Source organism: Pleurodeles waltl, chromosome 1_2 (genome assembly GCF_031143425.1).
Source record: "Pleurodeles waltl isolate 20211129_DDA chromosome 1_2, aPleWal1.hap1.20221129, whole genome shotgun sequence".
Lineage (NCBI taxonomy): Eukaryota > Metazoa > Chordata > Amphibia > Caudata > Salamandridae > Pleurodeles > Pleurodeles waltl.
Window position 1 is genome coordinate 1,085,049,725 of NC_090437.1, and position 25,222 is coordinate 1,085,074,946.

The window sequence follows — 25,222 nt, forward strand, 5'->3', positions numbered from 1 at the left end:
ATTTTTCTGCCAGAATTTAGCACATGAAAGTAGGGACCTTAGTGCATTTTCATTTGGCTCTCAGAAACGCTTTTGTCGTTTACCTCAAGGCTATAAAAATAGCCCAGGCCTGTTTTCAGCCCGTGTAACATCAATTTTGGACGAAATTGATTCGGATGCATTGTCATATGTGGATGGTATCTATCTTACTGACTACGCCCTCGACATTCATCTTGCGAGGGTCGATCGGATCATTTTGGGATTTGCAGACCTCGGTTATAAATTTAATTTTAAGAAAAGCAAGATAGCCTTTCTTAGTATATTATTCCTGGGATATGAGCTATCAAACGAGGGGAAGAGCCTGGCCCGCACTTTCTAGAAAAGTGTGCTCAACTACAGCCTCAAAACACACTTAAGAAATTACAGTCATTACTGGGTTTCTTCAATTTTGGCAGAACATACATTCCAGATTATGCAGAACACATCAAGCCACTTTTTGACTTAATTCAGCCCAATTTTTCTAGCAGACGATTGAACACACACACATCCTTAGGGACATGCAACGGGACATGCTAGAAGCTAAACACTTACACACACGTGACAATAAAACAAACTTGGTCATCAGAATAATTGCTGGTGCCCTTGGATTTACATATGTCACCTTTAATGAGGGTGACATGGTGCCGATAGCATATAAATCACATTTATATTCAAATGCTGAACATTTTGCACCTACAGAAAAGATTCTGACAGCAGTTCAGATGGCCGTCATAAAAGAGAGGCCACTTGCCCAGAGGAAACGCATTATTGTTGTCTCCCCGGTGCCGGCCTTAGAGGCTGTCACTAAAGCAAGCGTTCCGAATGCTAAAGCGCTACATCCACGCTGGATTGAATGGGCAACGTCTCTGACCGCAACTGATGTCGATTATATATTCGATCCAAGACTTCAAACACAAGAATTTCTCCAGTATGAACAGGAGTACCCCGCTCCTCTAAATATTTTGCCACTAGACAGTTATAATACTATCATTTATACTGACGGATCGGCACAACCAGCTGTAGGTACTAAACATCAATACTCAGCAGCTTGCGCAGCCGTGTGGGGAGTGATGGAAGATGGAGTTTTCCACCCTCACAGTACCTGCATGCAGACCTTAGGGGACTGCACAGCCCAGTTGGCTGAGCTTAAAGCTCTTATTCTAGCGCTCGAACATACTGAGGCAGGAAGCCAGACTTTGATAGTCTGTGATTCATATTACTGCGTCCAGTCATACAATGAATATCTCAATCATTGGAAACTGAACGGGTTTAGGGATTCTAAAGGGAACACCATTAAACACAAAATATTGTGGGGAAGGATGGCTGGTTTTAAGGATAAGCTACCATGTGTCCATGTAGTTCATACATTAGGACACCAAAGTGTAGGAATACACGTTGCCGGTGATACATTGGCTGATGAAGCGGCCAAAGCATCAGTAGCTACGGCTTCTGTGGCTGCAGTGACTCGTTCTCGGACGAGGTTGGATAATGAAATACTGATTGCCGTTAAAGCTTCGGCTGCAGGCAAGACCCTTCCGAAAGGTTACCCTACAAACTATATTTACCATATCAGTGCACAGAATGTTGCTTATACAACAATTCCTGGGGTTGGAGATCAAGTGATCGCCAATGAAGACCAGAGATTAGAGCTGATTACAGCTGCACATGAGGGTGTCGCTTCTGCACATGCTGGTATACAGGCCACGATAACAATTCTACAGCAACGATACTAGTGGCTTGGTCTATGCAGACAAACGAAACAGTATGGGCCATATTTATACTTTTTGACGCACAACTGCGCCAACGCAGTTGTGCGTCAAAAATGTTAACGCCGGCTAACGCCATTCCAAAGCGCCATGCGGGCGCCTTATTTATTGAATGACGTTAGCCGGTGGAGCTGACTGGTGTGCGTAAAAAAAAATGACTCACACCAGGCAGCGCCGGCGTAGGGGAAAATGGAGCTTGGGCGTAAAAAAATGGGGCAAGTCAGGTCTGAGGCAAAATTTTCGCCTAAACCCGATTTGCGCCATTTTTTTTTACTCCCAACCCCCATTGCAAAGACTCCTGTCTTAGCACAGACAGGAGTCATGCCCCCTTGCCCAATGGCCATGCCCAGGGGACTTAAGTCCCCTGGGCATGGTCATTGGGCATAGTGGCATGTAGGGGGGTACAAATCAGGCCCCCCTATGCCACAAAAAATACCCCAAAAAAATACTTACCTGAACTTACCTTAAGTTCCCTGAGATGGGTCCCTCCATCCTTGGGCGTCCTCCTGGGGTGGGCAAGGGTGGCAGGGGGTGTCCCTGGGGGCATGGGAGGGCACCTCTGGGCTCCTTCCGAGCCCACAGGTCCCTTAACGCCTGCCCTGACCAGGCGTTAAAAAATGACGCAAAAGCGGCTGGACGTCATTTTTTTTGACCCGCCCACTCCCGTGCGTCATTTTTGCACGGGAGTTTAAATAAGGCGCACATGCCTTAGAGTCATTTTTGAGAAGGGAACGCCTACCTTGCATTTCATTAACGCAAGGTAGGTGTCCACGCTAAAAAATGACGCAAACTCCAAGATCTTTGGCGCTAGACGGGTCTAACGCCAAAGTATAATTATGGAGTTAGCTTTGCGTCGGATTTGCGTAAAAAAAACGACGCAAATCCGGCGCAAACAGAGTATAAATATGCCCCTATGTCCTTTGCTGTGACATATGCCAGCAGATTAAGGGCTCTAATATCAAACGCCCAAGCCACTTCAGTGTGTGTACCTAGACCATTGTGGTCCCTTACAGCCTGATGGTGCACACAAATACATTCTAGTGACTGTGGATTCCTGTTCTAGATTCCTGTGCGTATGGCCACAGCGGTCGGCTGACGCCCGGACTGTTATAAAAGATTTGCTGATCTTTATCGGTACATATGCGGTTGCAGCATTCCATTCAGACCAGGGCCCTGCATTTGCCTCTAAGGCATTTAGGGACACCATGGGGACGATGGGTGTTGAACTCCATTACTCCTCACCATACCATCCCGAGAGAAATTCGGTCGTGGAGAGGCGGAATCGTGATTTAAAGCAGTCCTTAACAGCTCGAGTATTAGGTTCAGGCCGCAGTTGGTTACACCACCTATATGGGGTCCAGAGAGCACTGAATAATCTGCCAAGACGGTCCTTGGGGGGAAGATCTCCATATGAGGTTCTCTTTGGGATACCTATGTATGTCCCAGATCTTGATGCCCCTGGTATGGTGGCAGCAGAAACACCATTTGACATAAAAGAACGTCTCACTGTTTTACAGGAGCTTCAACAATTTCGTGATGATAAATCATCTGCAAGTGCTGCCACTTTAGGAATAAGGGAATTGGCGAAAACTTTGACTGGCTGGATTCCTAACGTTGGGGATCTGGTTCATGAAAAGATCGCTGTGAAAAAGTAGTTCGGTCCATCGTACAGAGCACCTGTGCCAGTCTTGGGAATAAAAGGCACCAGGACTGTCATCTTACCACCACTGTCTGGTTCTAAATCGAACAGATTCATCTCCATTGATGACATCAAATTACACCATGTGGCCGATCCTTCACAGTAGGCCAGGAGGTCCCTTGGGTGGTTCCCGATCCCCTCTCACTACCCAACAGGACATCCATCTACATAGTAGGATGAACATCACTACTACTGACTATCCAACTATGTCGAATGCTGTTCCAGTCACTTCCTCGACCATGGGGAGGGCGGAAAATGAACTTTTGTTGGTTCCAGTCACAATTTCGGTGACCACCCCGCTTCAAGATTTGGCTGTATTCTACACGAACACTTCCACGACTAATGACGTTGTCTATCAAGAACCTCCATGAGCGGTGGATCAGAATACAGCGGCTCCTGTGTTTGCAGAGACTACCTCTGGCTATGTCATTGACATTGATGATTTTTCTTCGGATTCATCCTCCACAGTGATTGACAATATTTCAAAAAGTAGTAAGCTGTATCGATGGCTTAAAAAGACCTATTTGATCTACCCATGGAACTATCTATGGTTCTGTTTGACATTTATTGCATTATTTTTATGGATTGGTTTTGTGTTTTCTTTTTGCTCATAAATGGTCACTATATTCCTGATCGCTCCTCAGTGGAGCCTGTTGATGAAATTTTAACACCACTTCATTCTTCACATAAGGTCCGAAGAGATTTGTCCCCTGTAAATATTACAGCAATACCCATTACTGATGGGATTGTGTGGGACAAAGTTCCATTCGATATATACGGGCCTACAGAGATTATTCAAATACGATACGTGTTCAAAATTGCAATGTCTGATGTTATTACACCTAATGTTGTCTCTGATGATTGGGATGTCCAAACAGTTGATTCCATGCTAACTGAAATGAAGGACTATTCCGCTTTTGAAAGTGATGATGTATATGATTATAAAACGAATTATGGGGAAATGTTCTGCCACAACAATTGGGGACATCACTACCTACACCGTGCCACTAGATATAGGCCTCTCTTGAACTACACACAGTGGGAACACTGTTCGACACCACAGGTGGGGAGTCCAAAGTATTATAGCGATAAATTTACATACTTTTCCGGGCATGATACAAAAAAAGCAGAGTCGTATTATTTTAAAATACCTCCGGCACAAATTAGGAAAGTTTTGCTAACAGATACGAAACTGATTTATTCAGATCCCTTTGTTTCCCGGCTCTCGATTGAGGGTTACGAATATTGGAAAAGCACTATTGACTTGAAAAGCGTATGGGGAACAAAAGATTGGCAGATACAGGGTAGGGAGTCTTTGTTTCGAGCATGCCTGATTCCTATGCAAATGATTTTCTTAAATGACACTACTGAGCAGACATCCTGTCTGGGGTTAGCAAAAATTAAAGATCTGAACACGCCCAGTATCCCTACTCTGGAAAAATTCAAAGATTGGCAACACTTCCTTAATATCACAGAAGACAGGCTAGATGCAATGGTTAAGGCTGGTACCTATAATTCTTCACTTTCCAGTCCCGGCTGGTGGTTGGTGTGGCCCACCGACACTAATGAGTGTCAAAGACGTTTCTTAAACTCTTCAGGTGTTTTTTCAATTAACAGGCCTGACCCTCGCTTTATATCAGGTCAACATACAGGTATAGTTACAACATACAGTGTGGGTAAGCTGTGCCAGCAATGGGTGCAATCAAACACGTTAACAGCGGTTAAGAAACACCTGAACACTCTATCTGACAGTATAGACTTACAGGATTTTCTGCTAGGTCCTAGAAAACAGCGCTCGAAGCGTTTTTTGTATGCTATGTACAATGAAATTTGGAAACTTTCCCAGATTGAGGCTGCTGCACGTTTAAGGCAACTGGATAAGGAAAATTTGGAAAAAACACGCTGTCCAACAGGATTTATTCACTATCAAATATAGTGTCGTCTGCTATTGACATCACTCAGACAGACTTGTCCCGGTTATATCATGGGCAAACACAGCTACGTTCCATCATACAGCTGGGTTGGACATTACAGACACTGAAAAGTGGCCATATTCCATGGAGATATATTAATGGGAGTGAATTCTTCACTGCTTTTAATTTTTCCAGGGAACAAGAGACAATGGCTAAAAGGGAGGCTAGTTTCACCCTGCTTCAAGTAGAGAAATTAGATAAGTTGCCCTTCACGGTAGCAGAGAGTCCTTCAACTATCTGGCTCTTACACGGCATTATTAATTTACCGATTTCGACCTTTCATTTCTCGAGCTGCCTGAAACATCTTGCAGTGGGATGATATGAGCAACTAGGAGATAGCTTTATTAAGGAAGAGTGGGAGATGCCCTTTGACTATAGATGTCTGAACGTTGAAAAGGAGGTCTTTCTTAGCGGAAGTGAATGTGAGACTGCTGTTCGTCATTCTATGATATGCAAATAGGTGTCTCTTCACGGTCTTTGCAATGCGGGGGTCTCAAATTTGGCCTGTTTTCTGAAGGGTACTCCCGTCCCCTTGATTCGTCCAGTGTTTCATGTACTTTCCAATGGAAGTTATGTGGTACTGAGCGATCAAAGCTGTTGCGGCATGCGACCTGGAATTGCCTACACAATCTCGGTCACGAAGGTTGTTACGTGTTGTGGACATGTTTTGTTTCCCCCCACACGAGAGATAAAAGTATCTGACATGTGGCCCCACATAGATACTATTAATGTGAACTATGACAAGCTGAGTAGGCTAAAGGCGCTATTGTTTCAGAAACAGGTCGCCTTGACATCCGCAAAAGAGACGTATGCTCTCCAGATTGCGAGATCATCAGCCGAGATACAATCCCTTTTAAATACCAATTTCCCCAAACACTTTGGAGAGCTGGTATCGAGAATATTCAATGCTTCAAGCACCACTGGGATTGTCCATTTCTTTAAGGCTGTCAGGTTTTGTTTCGTGTCCATCTTCCAGACTGTCTTCGGAGTCATCCCGTCAGCCATCCATTCGCTCTTTTCGAGTGTATTTGGTGGCTTTCCAATTATTTTGGCTTTGATTTGCGGACTACTACTGCTATTTCTTCTGATTCACAGTGGTTGTTTCTTTCCAGCAACACAGAGCAATGGAGCCGCTCCCGCCAACTCCACTGTGCCGTGAGCGCATGGTTCGGATCTTTGGTTATCCTTTGCTGGTGGAACTGGAGCTTGACTGGTCATTGTCATTTCGGCCACTTCTCTGGTGTGTACAACCAGTCTTCGCTGCATATGATGTCTCTTTGAACATCTGCCTATGGTCCGTCTTGCTGTGGCACTGACATCTACTGTGGACCACGAACTGCTGATGTCCCCGATGAGGGTTCATACACGGTCATGCCCCTTGAGACTGAGGTTGCTCCGCGAGGCTACCTATGAGCCTTCCGTTGTGAGATCTACCATGGATGAGGACACTGCAACGAGAGACGATACACCAGGAAATACGGCTCACTTCTGCTCTGTGGATACGTTTGTCCGCCCTGCACTAGACTTAACTTCGGATGACGTTGGTTCCTTTTTGGGATCTTTAACTGATGACTTCGATGACATTCTTCAAGATCATGCGTATAACAAATAATTTGATGAATTGACTTGCCTTTCCCGATTCCAAATTATGCATTTAAATTAACATTTGCTGTTGCACGCTATCCTTGTCATAGTTGACATTAACATCTCTGTATGTATTTTAAACAGATTGGTTTTAACATATTTTTAACACATACGAATGCTTTTTTAGCTTGTTTTTGCCTTTCGCTTTTAGTTCAGACGCAACTTTTAGCATTTGGGTTCCTGTACCTTCATCATACCTGTTACGGCAATGGGGAGGGTGTAGTGAATCCTAGTTCGTTTTAATGGGATAACAGGCGTTAGCTTAGCCTCTGGCTTGTAGACTCGTGCCCCCGTCACCTAGTGACTTTTAACCTACTTAGCTTGCTCTGTCTTAGCCCATTTAATTATTTATTTCTTCTAAGATGGCTGCCTTGTTTATAGTTAGGCCACTTGTTATGAGTTACATTATCAGTGTCACCGCGCCAAAGCGTCAAGATCAAGCACCAAAGACAAACAAACAGTAGATGTTCACACTTAGGGATTTTCCCTCTCTAGACTTTCGAGGGATTGTTGATATTAATTGCCGTCCCAAGCATGTCTGTTATCTATTGTTTTGGAATACACCTACGTCAGGGGACCTTGTAGATCTGTATAAATACATCACAATTTAGACAGATAATCAGAGGGATTCCGACCAGAGGGAATCGCCACCATCGCTGATACCGATGCTGCAGTCATCTTGACGTTGACCCAGTCTTCGTGTCCCTGCGGAGTCTGAAATAGAGACCTCATTCCAAGGTAACGAGGGTTGGGGGCTCCTCTCATGGACACGGCTTTGGCAGATTAGGTTTAGCGAACCCAGCTCTCCTTTAGGTAGGAGGTTAGGCCTATTCTCATTAGGGTATTAGGGCATATTCCATCTTATATATATCTCTTTCATGTATTGCAAAACGGTGGGGGTCTTCATAACAATGACTCTCTTCTTCACAATACTGTTACTTGCTATATTCATTATCCTAATCATTGCAGTTCATGCAACTTATCGCAAATTACAGTTATGTTAAATAAAAACTATTATAACTTCACTGCATCTGTGTTATTGCCTTTGTTTGTATGAGACATAATATATCTGTGAGAAAAGGGTAAACTCAGTTTAACCACGACATTCCCTGAGATATCTTATTTTGAGTCCATACGTAAACGACTGCCATAAATCACCTTTTACTATAGTGTTTCTGGTGAGGTGCTGCTAGTGAGCCGGTAAGGTTGGGACAACAGTTGCAACTTGTTGTAGGAAAGACTCAGTCACCTACAAACAAAAGTACCGTCATCCTTAAACCAGCAGTCTTGCTCAGAGCAAGAGCCCAAACTACGAAGATGGAGCTATGGCGGAGAATCGTGGATAGAGTGAATGCCGTGAGACAGTACCCAAGTACAAGGGACGACATCAGGAAGAGGTGGAACGAACTACGGGGGAAGGTACGTTCTATAGCAGCAAGACACCAGCTCGCCATACAGAGGACTAACGGGGGACACCCACTACCTCCCCCACAGCTCACAGCATGGGCGAAGCAAGTACTGGCAATACTGCATCCTGAGGGACTCGCCAGAGTTGGTGGAGGACTGGACACTGGTAAGTTAACTTTGAATAATTATCACCCCTATACCTGCATACCATCACACACCCTCACTCCCATCACTCCACCACATCCCACACACTCCACCAACACATCTCACTAATCCCAATGCCAGGCCCTCCATGCTGTACTAATGCATGGACACCCCTCCCAGCCCTGCATGGACACTCATCACTAAAGCATGCATAGCATAGGGAAACTAACAATCCCACAATACACCAACACACACAAGCAAAAACTTGCAGGGTAACAACAACCATAGAGGGGAATCTACAGAAGTACAAATGTCATATACTTGAAGCATAATACATAATTTACATCCCCACAGGTACCCCAGCCAATGTCACTGGAGACGAGGTGCTACCACTATTTAGTCCCCCAACAGAAGAGGCGGACAGTGAGGACAGTAACTCCGGAGTTCAGGATTTGGACGACCTACCTGGCCCATCCAGGACCACTGGACAGCCGGTCAGGTCACCCAAGCCCACTCACAGACCACCACAGAGCCTCCCCCATCAGGAACCAACACCACAGCACCCAGCCAGCGTACCCAATCCTCTGTGCCCAGGACACGTCAATCAGCAGTGTGCCAACCTGTACAGGGACCGCAGGCCACACCTAGCCCACAATACAATCAGAGACCTGGGGTCGGTGGCAGTGGGCACACCATTCAGGGGACAGAGGCACAGGCCAACAGGGAAACTGGGAGGACTGCTGTGCACTAGGGGGAGGACAGGGGCAGGGAACCGACTCTCCAGGAGGCACTCTCTGAGATCCTGGGAGCCTACCAACATTCCCAGGACACGATGGGAAAGATCCTAGACAACGTGCAGGAGAACAGGCGGCTGTAGGAGGGACAGTATCAGGGGATCAGGGAGAACATGCAGGCCATCAGCACCACCCTGATCTCCATAGCAAGGGTGCTGGCAGACATGGCCAACATCATGAGGGAGGCAACAGCACACCAGCGGGCCCCTGACACTAGCCAGTCATTTGAACAGCCCTCCACGTCTGCTGCCGCTAGTGGTGGACCACAGGCCACCAGCACCCCTCCCCCTGCAGAAGGTGAACCACTCTGCAAATGTTCCCTGTGAACCTGACAGAAGCCAGAGACACTTGCCAGGACCACCACCAGGAAATGAGACTCTCCTGACTGTCCCCTTGTGTCCCACTCAGTCACCTTGTCCACCTTGAACTGCCATTGCTCCCCTTCCTATGTCCCTTTGGACAATGCACATGTGCTCCAAACAGACTGCAACAATACCCTGGACTTTCCTCTATCATCCCCCCAATGAACTGTAAATAGTATGAGCATAGAATTAATGACCTGTTGCTGGCTGTTGTGATCACATTAGGACAATGTTGTCATTTCACCAACATCTGTAAAATGAATATCCAAAGGTAACAGTAATTGTATGTAATGCCAGCATGTCAATGCCACACAGAATACACCAACAGTCATAGAAATGTGAAGTTGCACTGTCTTACCTGTGTGTCATTGAAAGTACTGATGTATCACCAATGTTCTGTTGTCCTCATCCTCTACCTCCTCATCCTCACTGTCCTCAGGGTCCTCTGCTGTCCTCTGCTGCCACAGGGGCATCTCCAGTCTCCTCCTCCTGCAGAAAAGGTACATGGCATCTGAGGGCCCACTTGAGCAAAATGCAGCATGCCACTACTATATGACAGACCTTCTTGGGTGAGTAGCACAGGGATCCACTTGTCAGATTGAGGCACCTGAACCTGGCCTTCAGGAGGCCAAAGGTCCTCTCAATGATCCTTCTGGTTCGCCCATGTGCCTCATTATAACATTCTTCTACCCTTGTCCTGGCATTCCTCACAGGGGTCAGCAGCCATGACAGGTTTGGGTAACCAAAGTCACCTGCAAATATTGAGGGACAACGTTTAGCCACACACTATCCTATATGGCCAACAGCATAGGCATACACCAACATATACTGGGTGGGCACCAAGGCTCACCTATTAGCCACACCCTGTCCCTCTGTAGTTGGGATATCACATCTGGGATGCTGCTATTCCTTAGTACAAAGGCATCATGCACCAATCCAGGATACTTAGCATTGACCTGGGAGATGTACTGGTCCACCAGGCACGCCACTTGCACATTCATGGAGTAGAAACTCTACAATTCCTGAACACCTGTTCATTTTGTCAGGGGGCACACGCAATATGTGTTCCATAAATCACCCCAATTATATTGGGGATATGTCCCATTGCATAAAACCTGGCCTTCACAGTGGCCAAATCCTCCACCTGGAGGAAAGCAATGTAGCTGCACATGTGTTTTGTCAGGGCAGATAAGACTCTTGCCAGCATGATTGAGAACATTGGCTGTGACGTTCCTGCTGCCAAGCCCACTGTCACTTGGAAAGAACCAGTTACCAGGAAATGGAGCACTGATAGAACCTGCACAAGAGGGGGATCCCAGTCGGATGGCGGATAGCTGAGATCAGGTCAGGTTCCAACTGGGCACACAGCTCTGTGATTGTGGCCCTGTCCAGTCTATAGGTGAGGATAATGTGCCTGTCCTCCAGTGTAGCCAAGTCCACCAGTGGTCTGTACACGGGGGAATGTCTCCATCTCCTATTCATCCACAGCGGTAGATATCTAAGGGACAAAAGAGTGGGTAGGCTGGCACAATTTGAACGACTATACCACAACAGCAGTCCACATCGTGCAATCATGTTTTGGGACGGTGTAATTTCAAAGTATGTGCATATTTATCTTGTGATGCAGCAATTATCGATAGGCAGGTTCACCCTTCCTGAAATGGCGCTCCCTGTCCTGTGTGGAGGAACAGGAGTAAGTGAGATAATGCTGCAAACGGTGGGCGCAGTGGTGGTAGGCGGTCATGAACTGCCGGTCAATTCCTCATTGGATAATATTGGGCCTTATGGGGTACAGTGGCCAATGGGGATCTACGCCGGTGGTGACAGTATACACCGCCGCAGACGTGACCACCATCTTATTTCACATTCCCCACTAGTTTCCTGACCTTTCACAGGAGAGGACCTACACTGCATGTGCTGCTGTGACCTGTGTCTGGAATTTACCATGGCCTGTGTGACCAGGGAAAGGGCCCCAGCCTCCACTTCTGAGGAGCTGGAGAAACTGGTGGATGGGGTCCTACCCCAGTACGGACTGTTGTATGGGCCTCCAGACCAACAGGTGAGTCCACTGTGGGCACGATACACATGGCATGAAGGCATGGAGAAGTGAGTGAAGGCATTGTGTAAGGGTGGGGGGGGTTGTCTGTTGGTGGTGTACATGTTGTGAGCTGGCCTATGTATGTGCCCATAGTGATGGGATTGGGTATGGTGACCCATGTGTGTGACAGGCTGGACTGTTTGTTTAATGGAGTTCTCCTGTATGTATTCCCTCTGCAGGTCAGCGTCCATCAAAAGAAGGGATTATGTCGGGCCATCGCCAAGGACGTGCGGACCCTGGGGGTCTATGGAAGGCGGAGCACCCACTGTCAAAAACAGTGGGAGGACCTGAGACACTGGGCATGAAAGACCGCGGAGGCCCAGCAGAGGATGGCGTCTCAATGAGGAAGGGGTGCCCGTTGGACCCTGACCCCTCGATTGCCCGCATACTGGTGGTGGCCTACCTTGAGCTTGATGGGCACTTGAGGGCATCACAGCAGCCAAAAGGGGGTGAGTACAGTGGCTATCATTACAACTTACGGCTGGTGGGGTGGTATCTGGGTGGTGGTTGTGTGTCAGTGGGTGCCTCTAGGCCAGGCCAGACATTGCAGCGTAGGCCCTCTGAAGGCTAAGGCTTGTTAGTATTCACTTCTGCGCAGGGCTGCATGGGTCCCAGGTGTGCTGCAGTTGCTGGTGTGTACCCCTCCTCATGCCTTGGTGACTAGCCATTTCACTGGTAGTGCAATGCATAGTGCGTAGGCCTGTTCCCTGTGTGTGAGGGTGCTGTGTACGCCAACGGTGGTATTGGTGCAATCATTGACCCAGTGTATACTTTGTCTCTCTCCCCCCCTTTCTTGTTTTGTCATCCTGTCATTATGTCCATTAGCATCACATCCCACAAGACCCTGGAGGCAGAGTCTACTGACGCCGAGGGAACCAGTGGGACGGTTGCGAGGGGAGCACCACAGCGGAGACTGGAGGGGACAACACAGACTCTGATACCTCCTCTGATGGGAGCTCCCTGGTGGTGGCGGACATCTCTGTGACCACCCCAGCTGTAGGTACAGCTGCCATCCCCGTACCAGCACTGCCCTCCCAGTAACCCCTCAGCAAATTGCCCGTGCCCAATTCCCTGGGAGGGTGGGCAACTCCTTCTCCCCAGCTGCCCTGGGTGAGGAGGCTATTGACCTCATGAGATCCATCTCTGTAGGGCAATCAGCCATTGTGAAAGCCATCCGGGGCTGGCATCCCAGATGCAGCAATGCATTCCTGGAGGGCATTCATGGTAAATTGGCGGCCCAAAAGAGTTCGATTCAGGCTCTGGCCTCCTCTCTGATGACAGCCATTGTCCCTGTTTCTACCGCCCCCCCCTCCAACTTCCACTTCGCAGTCCCATTCTCCCTAACCCCAACCCATCCCAAGCACACATACAGACGAGCATGCACATAACACAACACAACATACAAGAGTGGCACAGGCAAACACAAGACCCATACTTCATCCCACAGGCACTCACACAAACACCATTCAGTTGCAGACACGACAACATCCAATGCCTCCACTGTCTTCCCCTCCTCCTCCTCCTCCACCTCCTACACAGTTATGTCCACAATCACACCTGCATGCGCTACATCAATATCCACTTCCAGCATCATCACCACACCAAGCAGGACACATACCTCACTGGCAGACACCTCCACAACATCCATGCACACATCCCCTGTGTCCTCTCCCACCGTGTCTGCTTCCCCTCCTAAAGGACACAAACGCAAGCACTCAGACACCCAACAGCCATCCACCTCACAACAGCATACAGCCCATGCACCTGCACCCAAATCCAGCAGACATACATCTCCAACAACCACTCCCTCATCCTCCACTCCCATTACTCCTCCATCCTTCTGCCCCAATGCCCCTAGAAAGCTTTTCCTTTCCCAGATTGACCTCTTCCTACCCCTCCCTCGCTCCGTCCTGCACATGTGGGCAGGGTAGCAAGGACACAGCCCAGCACCTCAGCCAAACAGTCCACGGGGATAATGGTAGCACCACCTACTCGTGGTTGTAGGGATACCAGAACAACAACACTGAAAGTGAAGGAGGCAGCACAACCTGGGATGAAAGGGAAGAGTTCGGCACCAGCTGTGAGGAAGGGGAAGGAGCCTGCACCAGCTTTTAAGAAGGGGAAGGAGTCTGCACCAGCTGTTAAGAAGGGAAGGATCCTGAACCAGCTGGGAAGAATGGGAAGGAGCCTGCACCAGCTGGGAAGAAGGGGAAGGAGCCTGCACCACCAGGCAAAGAGGGGAAGAGCCCATCCACCCCTGCCAGGAGGAAAAGAGGCACTCTACACCAGCAGATGCTGTGAGGCAAACACCACCACCACCACCATTACCAACAGCTGTCACAGGGCCCCCACTGCCAACCATGGATGTGCTGCCATCACAGAGTGCAGGGGCTGCCCAGGAGCCTCTCCCAACCACCACCAGCATGCAGCCATCACAGAGTGCAGGGGCTGCCCTGGAGCCTCCCCCAACCACCACCAGCATGCAGCCATCACAGAGTGCAGGGGCTGCCCAGGAGCCTCCCCCAACCACCACCGGCATGCAGCCATCACAGAGTGCAGGGGCTGCCCTGGAGCCTCCCCCAATTACCACCAGCATGCAGCCATCACAGAGTGCAGGGGCTGCCCAGGAGCCTCCCCCAACCACCACCAGCATGCAGCCATCACCACTGGCGGACGCTGTGTAGTCCACCCTCCAGGGGCTACTGTGTGGGCTGCCACCTGCAGAACCAGTGGGCAAGTCACCCACTTGAGAGACTGTGGCCTCGCACTACCCAGGACAAAGCAATGGGCATGTTGCACCCTCCAGAACCAGTGGGCAAGACACCTACTCCTGAGACTGTGGCCTTGCACTCCCCAGGACAAAGCAATGGGCATGTTGCCCCCTCCAGAACCAGTGGGCAAGTCACCCACTTGAGAGACTGTGGCCTTGTACTCCCCAGGACAAAGCAATGGGCATGTTGCCCCCTCCAAAACCAGTGGGCAAGTCACCCACTTGAGAGTCTGTGGCCTTGCACTCCCCAGGACAAAGCATTTGGCATGTTGCCCCCTCTAGAACCAGTGGGCAAGTCACCCACTTGAGAGACTGTGGCCTTGCACTCCCCAGGACAAAGCAATGGGCATGCTGCCCTCTTCCAGAACCAATGGGCTTGTTCCCGCATATGGCTGAGGTGCCCCCCCTCCCCTGAGGTGCCTGCCTATTTGTAAACTAATGTCCCTGCAGTGTTCTATCCCGATGTGCTCAGGTTTTGAGTTGGCCCTTGGAATGTGAAGTGTCCATGTAGGCCCTTTGAACTTTGAACTGGATAGTGTCCCTTTTCTATACAAGTGTATATATCTGTTTCATTGCCAAATTGGATTATTAATTTTGATGTTGAACTGATTACAATCACTTTCGTCAATTCCTGTTGTCCTTGCATTATTCTGCCAATTTTCGGGGTCAAATTGTTTTTGTATTACAGCTGGTTGTGTGTGTGGTGTGTGTTTGTTTCGGGTGTGTGTTGTGCGTGTGTGTGTGTCACTTTCTTTTTCCTCCCACACTCCCTTGTGTGCTGGGTAGCTGTACTCACCGTCATCATCTTCATCAGCGTTGGTGTTCCAGGTGGAGCAAGACGTGGAAGATTATCGGGAATACTTGCAGTTCGGGTTCCATGGCAGCGGGGTTCTTCCCTGTGTCTCCAATGGTGAGTCCTTTGACTTTTGTGCTCTGTTACTGACAGGCTTTTGATGGCATTGGTACCGCCCCGGAAAAGGTGGTGGTTTGCAGGGTCTTAATATGGTGGGTGGAACTTTGACTTCCACCTGGCTGTAGGTGGCTACCGCCGTGGTGGCTGTTGTTTCCGCCCTGGCGGTTGGTGTGGTACATTGGCTGTCTATCAGAGATATCACCGCCATGGTCATAATTTGGAGGTACTTGCCGCCAGCCTGTTTGTGGTATTACCGCCACTTTATTACCCACCGCCAGGGTAGTAACGAGGGCCTTAGTCTGTCATTGGAAAAGGCTGCTGTAAAAGATTTCTGAAAGAAAAAAAAAAGTTGTTTGATTTTTTTTTTATTGAATTAGAAATATAATAGACTGAAATATAAACTGATATATTGCTAACAAAAAGAATTTAAAAGATTTCCCTAGGTCCAAGGCTGCAGTAGAAGAAAAGGGATAATGTTTTAAAAGGAGAAGGAGCAGGGTTAAGAATGGCTATATGAAGACTGCTGTAAATTAAGCTGCAAGAACTAACTGAACTAAAAAGAGAGCATACATTGAAAGGCTTTTTGGGGAATAATTATCTTTGAAAACAAATTATTAACATTTTTGCGGCTACACTTTGCACTGACTTTAGACAAACGTGTTTCCTAACCAGAGCTAGATGCAAGATTTTTATGGGTATTACAGTTTTAGTAGTAGTATTAGTAGCCATAGCATTATTGCTAGTGATACACTTTACACCAAACAAAGAAAAATTTGTTTATTCATTTAGTAACATGAAATCAGCACATGCCATAGGTGAGGATAAATTGAAAGCTTCATTTATAGATTACATGAAAGAAGATTAAACAACCATTTATTCTGGGTTACTTCAAGAATATACATAGGTTTTAGATGCAAAGGACTGTTATTTGTGCACACTTACCTCCAGCTATGGAGGAGGTAACATACCATCACATACTTTTGTCATATGTGACTACGGGCCAGATGTTCAAAACTTTTTGCACGTCGCATACAGCGAAGTTCGCTGTCTGCGACGTGCAAAAAGCACTTCCGATGCCCAATACCCGTTTTGCGAGTCGGTAACCTGGTTACCGATTCACAAAACAGGACTGTAAGTCGCAATTAGGAAGGGGCGGTCGCAAAACAATCGCAGTTACCACCAGTGTCACACTGGTGGTAACCCATTCGCAAAAGGGAAGGGGTCCCAATCGGACCCCTTCCCCTTTGTGAATGGCATTAAAAACATTTGTTTTAGAGCAGGCAGTGGTTCTATGGACGACTGCCTGCACTGAAAAAATGAAACAAAAACATTTCATTTTTTAGTTTTGTAATGCATCTTGTTTTCCTTTAAGGAAAACGGGCTGCATTACAAAAAAAAATGCTTTATTTAAAAGCAGTCACAGACATGGTGGTCTGCTGTCTCCAGCAGGCCACCATCCCTGTGAGTGACGCCACTCGCAAGGGGGTCGCAAATTGCGACCCACCTCATTAATATTAATGAGGTGGGCCTTTGCGACCCCCTTGCGAGTCGCAGATGGTGTCAGGGACACCATCCTACATTCTGAATTGCGACTCGCAATTTGCGACTCGCAATTCAGAATTTTACTACATCTGGCCCTACATGTAGTATTTTGCTCGGCTTAGTTTATAGTCAAAAACACTTTGAATATTATTATTCTAACTTCAACATGATTCTTTCAAAAGTACCTTTACAGAAGAGCATGAATTTACATCCACAAGCATAAGAAATGGAAACAGCTTGGCATTATTTTAGACCTTTTCTTTCTATAGACACTGTTAAGGCATACTAAATAATTTGACATATTTAATGAGACCATTAGAGAATACATTTATCATGATGTTAGAATAAAGGAGATTACACATTTTGCACAGTAAAAACAGAAATGAAGATGTTTTGAAAAATGATTGGAAAAAGGAAGAATAAAAATATAGAAGTAATAAGATTTATCCAAAATGAAATTAGGCAAAACACAAAAGGGGAAATAAGTGCTTTCAGACGAATAAACCAACTTAGAAAGAGACCTGTAGGAAATAGTAATTGTGAACACACATTTGAATTATCAAGCGGATCATGGCAAATTTTACAAGATGATGAACTAGTTATACCAGGATTCCATTTCATTTGTGGACAAGAAGTTTACTTCAAATTACCTACTGATGAGGAGGGTATTTGCTTTTCAGATTTGCTTATCCCAAAAATGCATCATGTATATAGTATAGTTTCTTTAACAGTTAGAGCGAGATATTTTTGGTGCACCTATCCTACCAGTAGGAATGATTGTGAACGATAAAAAGATTTGAAAACTTTCAACAGTAGTGGATAAATTAGCAACTAGTACTTCTAGTGTGTTATTAGTGGTTAACACCGAATTAGTAGCTGTTAGATCAATGGTTTGGCAAAACAGATTAGCATTTGACATTTTACTCGCAGAAAAAGGCAGAGTCTGCAGGATGCTGAAAGTTCAGCGTTGCTACACTTACATACCAGATGAGAGTTAGAACATTTTAGAGTGCATGAAGAATATTAGTGATCTGAAACCTGAGTTGGAATCATAGGAAACCACTAGTGTTTTAGAACATTTTAGCAAATGAGTTTCTGTAATTGGCAATTGGTTTGCAACAGCTGGAGGAGAAATTCTCAAAACAATACTAGTACCTATATTAATTGTTGATGTTTTTTTCCTGGCCTTGTTAGGAGTTTACAAAGCTATCAAATGTTATCTTGAGAAGAGAAAGAACAGAAAGAGAAACAGGCAGATGAGAGAATTGGAATTAAATGATCACATCAATAGAGAGTTTAAAAAGTTGAAAGAATCTGAGAGTTTGAAAAAAAAAGAAAGACTCAAAGGAAGATCTGGGTCTGGTGGCTTAGTGGACTAATACATCCATTATAAGGGTCTGTGTTTGAACTCATGGTCACAGGTTAAAATTCTGGTGGGGACACTCATCCTTTCATCCTTCTGAGGTCAATAAAATGAGTAGTGTTCCATAACAATAAACATCTGTTATTTAGTGCCAAGATACCCATTTGGGTGAACATGTGCTTTACAAATACACATGTTTTGTTACGATGAGAGTGACCTTTAAAGATTAATCCGTGAAGAGTTTGTAATGGCTAGAAGCCATCAGAGGGGGAAGGTTGCTAAAGCATTTAAAAAAAATGAAAATTAACACAACATTCAGAATTTACATGTAGGCCTTAGGTAATAATAAATTATTTTAAATTTAGGTGAAAGGAGTAGACTGTCATATTTGCATGTATAAGGCTTGAATAACTGGAACTGCATTTTCTGCAACGCTGATCTAGGTCAAGAATGTGAAATGTTACAATTCTGACAAGCTGACATGTTGGGAGAGAAATTAGTTAATGTAAAATAAGTTAGTTTTGACCTTTCCATGGCCATATTTACTATAGAATACAATAATGTATTACATTGTTTTAGTTTAACTCTGCAAAATGTTTCTAATAATACAAAAACTCACTAAAGTGAGTCAATTGGTGGCTTGTGTTTTAGTAAAATGATGTAGAAGCCTAGCCATGAAACTGTTGTTTTCTTAAGGAAAGTTAATGATAAGAACCCTCGTGGATTTATACAAAGTATTTGCTAAAAATGATTCACTCAAACATTGCTGTTTGTGGGCTATTGTTTCACCAGTGAGAAGATGACAAAATATTCCTGTTCCCATGAAGACATTAAAAGCTGATTAGCTGACTGGAGGAGAAGAAGAAACCCGTTGCAAAAGATTAAATTGCTGTTTATATTAATGTTTATATTAATGTTTATATTAATGCTTATTCCTTGAGTAGGTTACCTAATTTCTATGCTGCTCTGAGATTCTACTCAGTTTCTTGAGCCTCTCTTTATGGGAAGTTCTGCTTTGATATCATAGTTGATCTTTGACTCTGAGGTTTTATGCTTTTACCTCAATTTGGAGCTCTTTATGGGTGCTGTCTGCAAATATGCAACATGTTTGGTGCTCCAAAGATAGATCTGTTTGCAGAGGTTCACAATCTTTTGCTTCCGAGGATCTGCACAATGTTTTGGTCAGAGAGATTTTACAGGATAGATGCTCGAAGCGGCCCCTAACTGGAGGGCCTACTGTTTGCATTTCCTTCTTTGTTTGTAACTCTCAAGCTGTGGGCTCACCGTCTGAGAATGAATCAAACGAGGATTTTGATAGTGCTGCTCTGACCTCATAGATCAGGGTTTCTCTGCTTGTAGAGATGACTATCTTATCTCCAACTCTTTCTGTGGATGAATGTCAAGGGCTGAAACTATGTGGTCTTTTTGATGAAGTTGTCAGCACTGTTCAAGTTTTTAGGTGTCTTTATGATAGTAGGGTTTACAATCATCATTGGTCATCCTTTCAGAAGCTGTGTGGAGAGAAATGTGCAGTTCCTTGGGTGTGCACGACCCAGTCCTTGTCTTTCAATTCCTTCAAAATTGCTTTGCCTAGAGGTTATCTCCAGCCATTTTAAGTGTTTATTAGGCAGCCATTGGGCCAATTAGAGAATCCTGGGGAAGTCTGCACACTATTGAGTCTTTAGCGGCACACTTTCTCAAAGGTTTGTCCTTGTCTTATCCTTCAGCCCTGCAGGTTCTGCCTTGGTACCCAGCATTAGTGCTCCCTGTTCTTTAATCTGCTCCCTCTTTGTTATCTTTCAAGAACTACTCTAAATAGCCACAATTTCTGTCTGACTCTGGGATCATTGATGTACCAGGCCCCCCTTTCCTCAGGTACTTTCCGGCTCTATGATTTTCAGGCACTTCCTGATTTTGTTTCCAGGGTGGCTCACAGATTTCATAAAGAGTCGGAGGGGATGTTGCCGTTTTCCCAAACCCTGTTTCCCTTCAAGAACATGTTCTGCATTTTCTGGACTTTTGTAGGACGGAATCTATTTAAATCGATCAGTCTCCTTTCTTGGCTTTGACAATCTTTTGTCCCCATTGCAAAAGCTCGTCTGGATTTCAAAGCTTTTTTTTAACTTTGAGACATTTTATTAAGCCCTTTACATCTTTAGTATTCAGACTTGCAGGTACGGACTTTGCTAGAACTGTTTAAGATGTTCTACAAGAGTATGGTGACACTCTGCACTACTTCTCATGTTGTTTCGGTTAATTACATTTTCTCGGCAGTAACGTGGGCTGCTTCCTCTTATTTTCTGGCCTATTACTTGCTGGCCATAGGTTCTCATGATCAATTATCCTATGGCACTGGTGTTTTATTTGTTGTCTCAAGATCTGTGTTGGATTGAGTTATTGTGTTGTATGACTATGCTGCAATTCCGAAGCTGCTGTTAAAGTCTTCAGTATGTCCTCATTTGCACATTTGGGGATGAGGGAAAAAGATGAGGAGGTCTAGATTACTTACTAGTTCTCCCTTCACTCTATTTCCTTCTTCCTTGTCTGTCTCTTTGTGTCTGCAGCTATGACTGAGGTATTTTTATTTCATTAGGAGGAAGTCTGGGGAGGATGCTCATTATAGGACCTACCATAAGGGGTGGAAGTATAACTATGAAAGTGGCTGCCAAGGAGGAGGGGGCTGCTCATATGTAAGGCCTGAGACGAGCAAGAAAGAATAGGAGATTATTAGATTACAGTACGTAATCTAGACATTTGGAAAAACCTACAAATCTTTTTCAGAATCCCTGTTTGGTACTGTAAGGAAATGCCTCCTTGGCATGGTTGCCCCCTGACTTTTTGCCTTTGCTGATGCTATGTTTACAATTGAAAGTGTGCTGAGGCCTGCTAACCAGGCCCCAGCACCAGTGTTCTTTCCCTAACCTGTACTTTTGTATCCACAATTGGCAGACCCTGGCATCCAGATAAGTCCCTTGTAACTGGTACTTCTAGTACCAAGGGCCCTGATGCCAAGGAAGGTCTCTAAGGGCTGCAGCATGTCTTATGCCACCCTGGAGACCTCTCACTCAGCACAGACACACTGCTTGCCAGCTTGTGTGTGCTAGTGAGGACAAAACGAGTAAGTCGACATGGCACTCCCCTCAGGGTGCCATGCCAGCCTCTCACTGCCTATGCAGTATAGGTAAGACACCCCTCTAGCAGGCCTTACAGCCCTAAGGCAGGGTGCACTATACCATAGGTGAGGGTACCAGTGCATGAGCATGGTACCCCTACAGTGTCTAAACAAAACCTTAGACATTGTAAGTGCAGGGTAGCCATAAGAGTATATGGTCTGGGAGTTTGTCAAACACGAGCTCCACAGCACCATAGTGGCTACACTGAAAACTGGGAAGTTTGGTATCAAACTTCTCAGCACAATAAATGCACACTGATGCCAGTGTACATTTTATTGTAACATACACCCCAGAGGGCACCTTAGAGGTGCCCCCTGAAACTTAACCGACTATCTGTGTAGGCTGGCTAGTTTTAGCAGCCTGCCACAAACCGAGACATGTTGCTGGCCCCATGGGGAGAGTGCCTTTGTCACTCTGAGGCCAGTAACAAAGCCTGCACTGGGTGGAGATGCTAACACCTCCCCCAGGCAGGAATTGTCACACCTGGCGGTGAGCTTCAAAGGCTCACCTCCTTTGTGCCAACCCAGCAGGACACTCCAGCTAGTGGAGTTGCCCGCCCCCTCCGGCCAGGCCCCACTTTTGGCGGCAAGGCCGGAGAAAATAATGAGAAAAACAAGGAGGAGTCACTGGCCAGTCAGGACAGCCCCTAAGGTGTCCTGAGCTGAGGTGACTCTGACTTTTAGAAATCCTCCATCTTGCAGATGGAGGATTCCCCCAATAAGGTTAGGATTGTGACCCCCTCCCCTTGGGAGGAGGCACAAAGAGGGTGTACCCACCCTCAGGGCTAGTAGCCATTGGCTACTAACCCCCCAGACCTAAACACGCCCTTAAATTTAGTATTTAAGGGCTACCCTGAACCCTAGAAAATTAGATTCCTGCAACTACAAGAAGAAGGACTGCCTAGCTGAAAACCCCTGCAGAGGAAGACCAGAAGACGACAACTGCCTTGGCTCCAGAAACTCACCGGCCTGTCTCCTGCCTTCCAAAGATCCTGCTCCAGCGACGCCTTCCAAAGGGACCAGCGACCTCGACATCCTCTGAGGACTGCCCCTGCTTCGAAAAGACAAGAAACTCCCGAGGACAGCGGACCTGCTCCAAGAAAAGCTGCAACTTTGTTTCCAGCAGCTTTAAAGAACCCTGCAAGCTCCCCGCAAGAAGCGTGAGACTCGCAACACTGCACCCGGCGACCCCGACTCGGCTGGTGGCGATCCAACACCTCAGGAGGGACCCCAGGACTACTCTAAGACTGTGAGTACAAAAACCTGTCCCCCCTGAGCCCCCACAGCGCCGCCTGCAGAGGGAATCCCGAGGCTTCCCCTGACCGCGACTCTTTGAATCCTAAGTCCCGACGCCTGGGAGAGACCCTGCACCCGCAGCCCCCAGGACCTGAAGGACCGGACTTTCACTGAAGAAGTGACCCCCAGGAGTCCCTCTCCCTTACCCAAGTGGAGGTTTCCCCGAGGAATCCCCCCCTTGCCTGCCTGCAGTGCTGAAGAGATCCCGAGATCTCTCATAGACTAACATTGCGAACCCGACGCCTGTTCCTACACTGCACCCGGCCGCCCCCGCGCTGCTGAGGGTGAAATTTCTGTGTGGACTTGTGTCCCCCCCGGTGCCCTACAAAACCCCCCTGGTCTGCCCTCCGAAGACGCGGGTACTTACCTGCAACCAGACCGGAACCGGGGCACCCCCTTCTCTCCATTCTAGCCTATGTGTTTTGGGCACCACTTTGAACTCTGCACCTGACCGGCCCTGAGCTGCTGGCGTGGTGACTTTGGGGTTGCTCTGAACCCCCAACGGTGGGCTACCTTGGACCAAGAACTAAGCCCTGTAAGTGTCTTACTTACCTGGTTAACCTAACAAATACTTACCTCCCCTAGGAACTGTGAAAATTGCACTGTGTCCACTTTTAAAACAGCTATTTGTGAATAACTTGAAAAGTATACATGCAATTTTGATGATTTGAAGTTCCTAAAGTACTTACCTGCAATACCTTTCGAATGGGATATTACATGTAGAATTTGAACCTGTGGTTCTTAAAATAAACTAAGAAAAGATATTTTTCTATATAAAAACCTATTGGCTGGATTTGTCTCTGAGTGTGTGTACCTCATTTATTGTCTATGTGTATGTACAACAAATGCTTAACACTACTCCTTGGATAAGCCTACTGCTCGACCACACTACCACAAAATAGAGCATTAGTATTATCTCTTTTTGCCACTATCTTACCTCTAAGGGGAACCCTTGGACTCTGTGCATGCTATTCCTTACTTTGAAATAGCACATACAGAGCCAACTTCCTACGTTGGTGGATCAGCGGTGGGGTACAAGACTTTGCATTTGCTGGACTACTCAGCCAATACCTGATCACACGACAAATTCCAAAATTGTCATTAGAAACTCATTTTTGCAATTTGAAATTTTTCAAAATTCTTAAAAGTCCTGCTAGGGCCTTGTGTGTTAAGTCCCTGTTTAGCATTGTCTTTTAGAGTTTAAAAAGTTTGTTAAAAGTTTGAAATTAGATTCTAGAAACAGTTTTAGATTCTTTAAAAAGTCTTCCAACTCTTAGCAAAATAATGTCTGATACAGAGATGAATGTGGTGGAACTCGACACCACACCTTACCTCCATCTTAAGATGAGGGAGCTAAGGTCTCTCTGTAATATCAAAAAAATAACCATTGGCTCCAGACCTACCAAAATTCAGCTCCAGGAGCTGTTGGCAGAGTTTGAAAAAGCCAACCCCTCTGATGATGACATCACAGAGGAAGAAATTAGTGACTTGGAGGCCAATGTCCCTCCTCCAGTCCTAAATAGGGAGAACAGGACCCCTCAAGTCCTGTCTCCAACTGTGTTAGTCAGAAATAGTGAGTCCCTCACAGGAGGGTCCCACATTTCTGAAATCACTGAGGATGCTCTCAGTGAAGATGACCTCCTGTTAGCCAGGATGGCCAAAAGATTGGCTTTAGAGAGACAGCTCCTAGCCATAGAAAGGGAAAGACAAGAGATGGGCCTAGGACCCATCAATGGTGGCAGCAATATAAATAGGGTCAGAGATTCTCCTGACATGTTAAAAATCCCCAAAGGGATTGTGACAAAATATGAAGATGGTGATGACATCACCAAATGGTTCACAGCTTTTGAGAGGGCTTGTGTAACCAGAAAAGTGAACAGATCTCACTGGGGTGCTCTCCTTTGGGAAATGTTCACTGGAAAGTGTAGGGATAGACTCCTCACACTCTCTGGAAAAGATGCAGAATCTTATGACCTCATGAAGGGTACCCTGATTGAGGGCTTTGGATTCTCCACTGAGGAGTACAGGATTAGGTTCAGGGGGGCTCAAAAATCCTCGAGCCAGACCTGGGTTGACTTTGTTGACTACTCAGTGAAAACACTAGATGGTTGGATTCAAGGCAGTGGTGTAAGTAATTATGATGGGCTGTACAATTTATTTGTGAAAGAACACCTGTTAAGTAATTGTTTCAATGATAAACTGCATCAGCATCTGGTAGACCTAGGACCAATTTCTCCCCAAGAATTGGGAAAGAAGGCGGA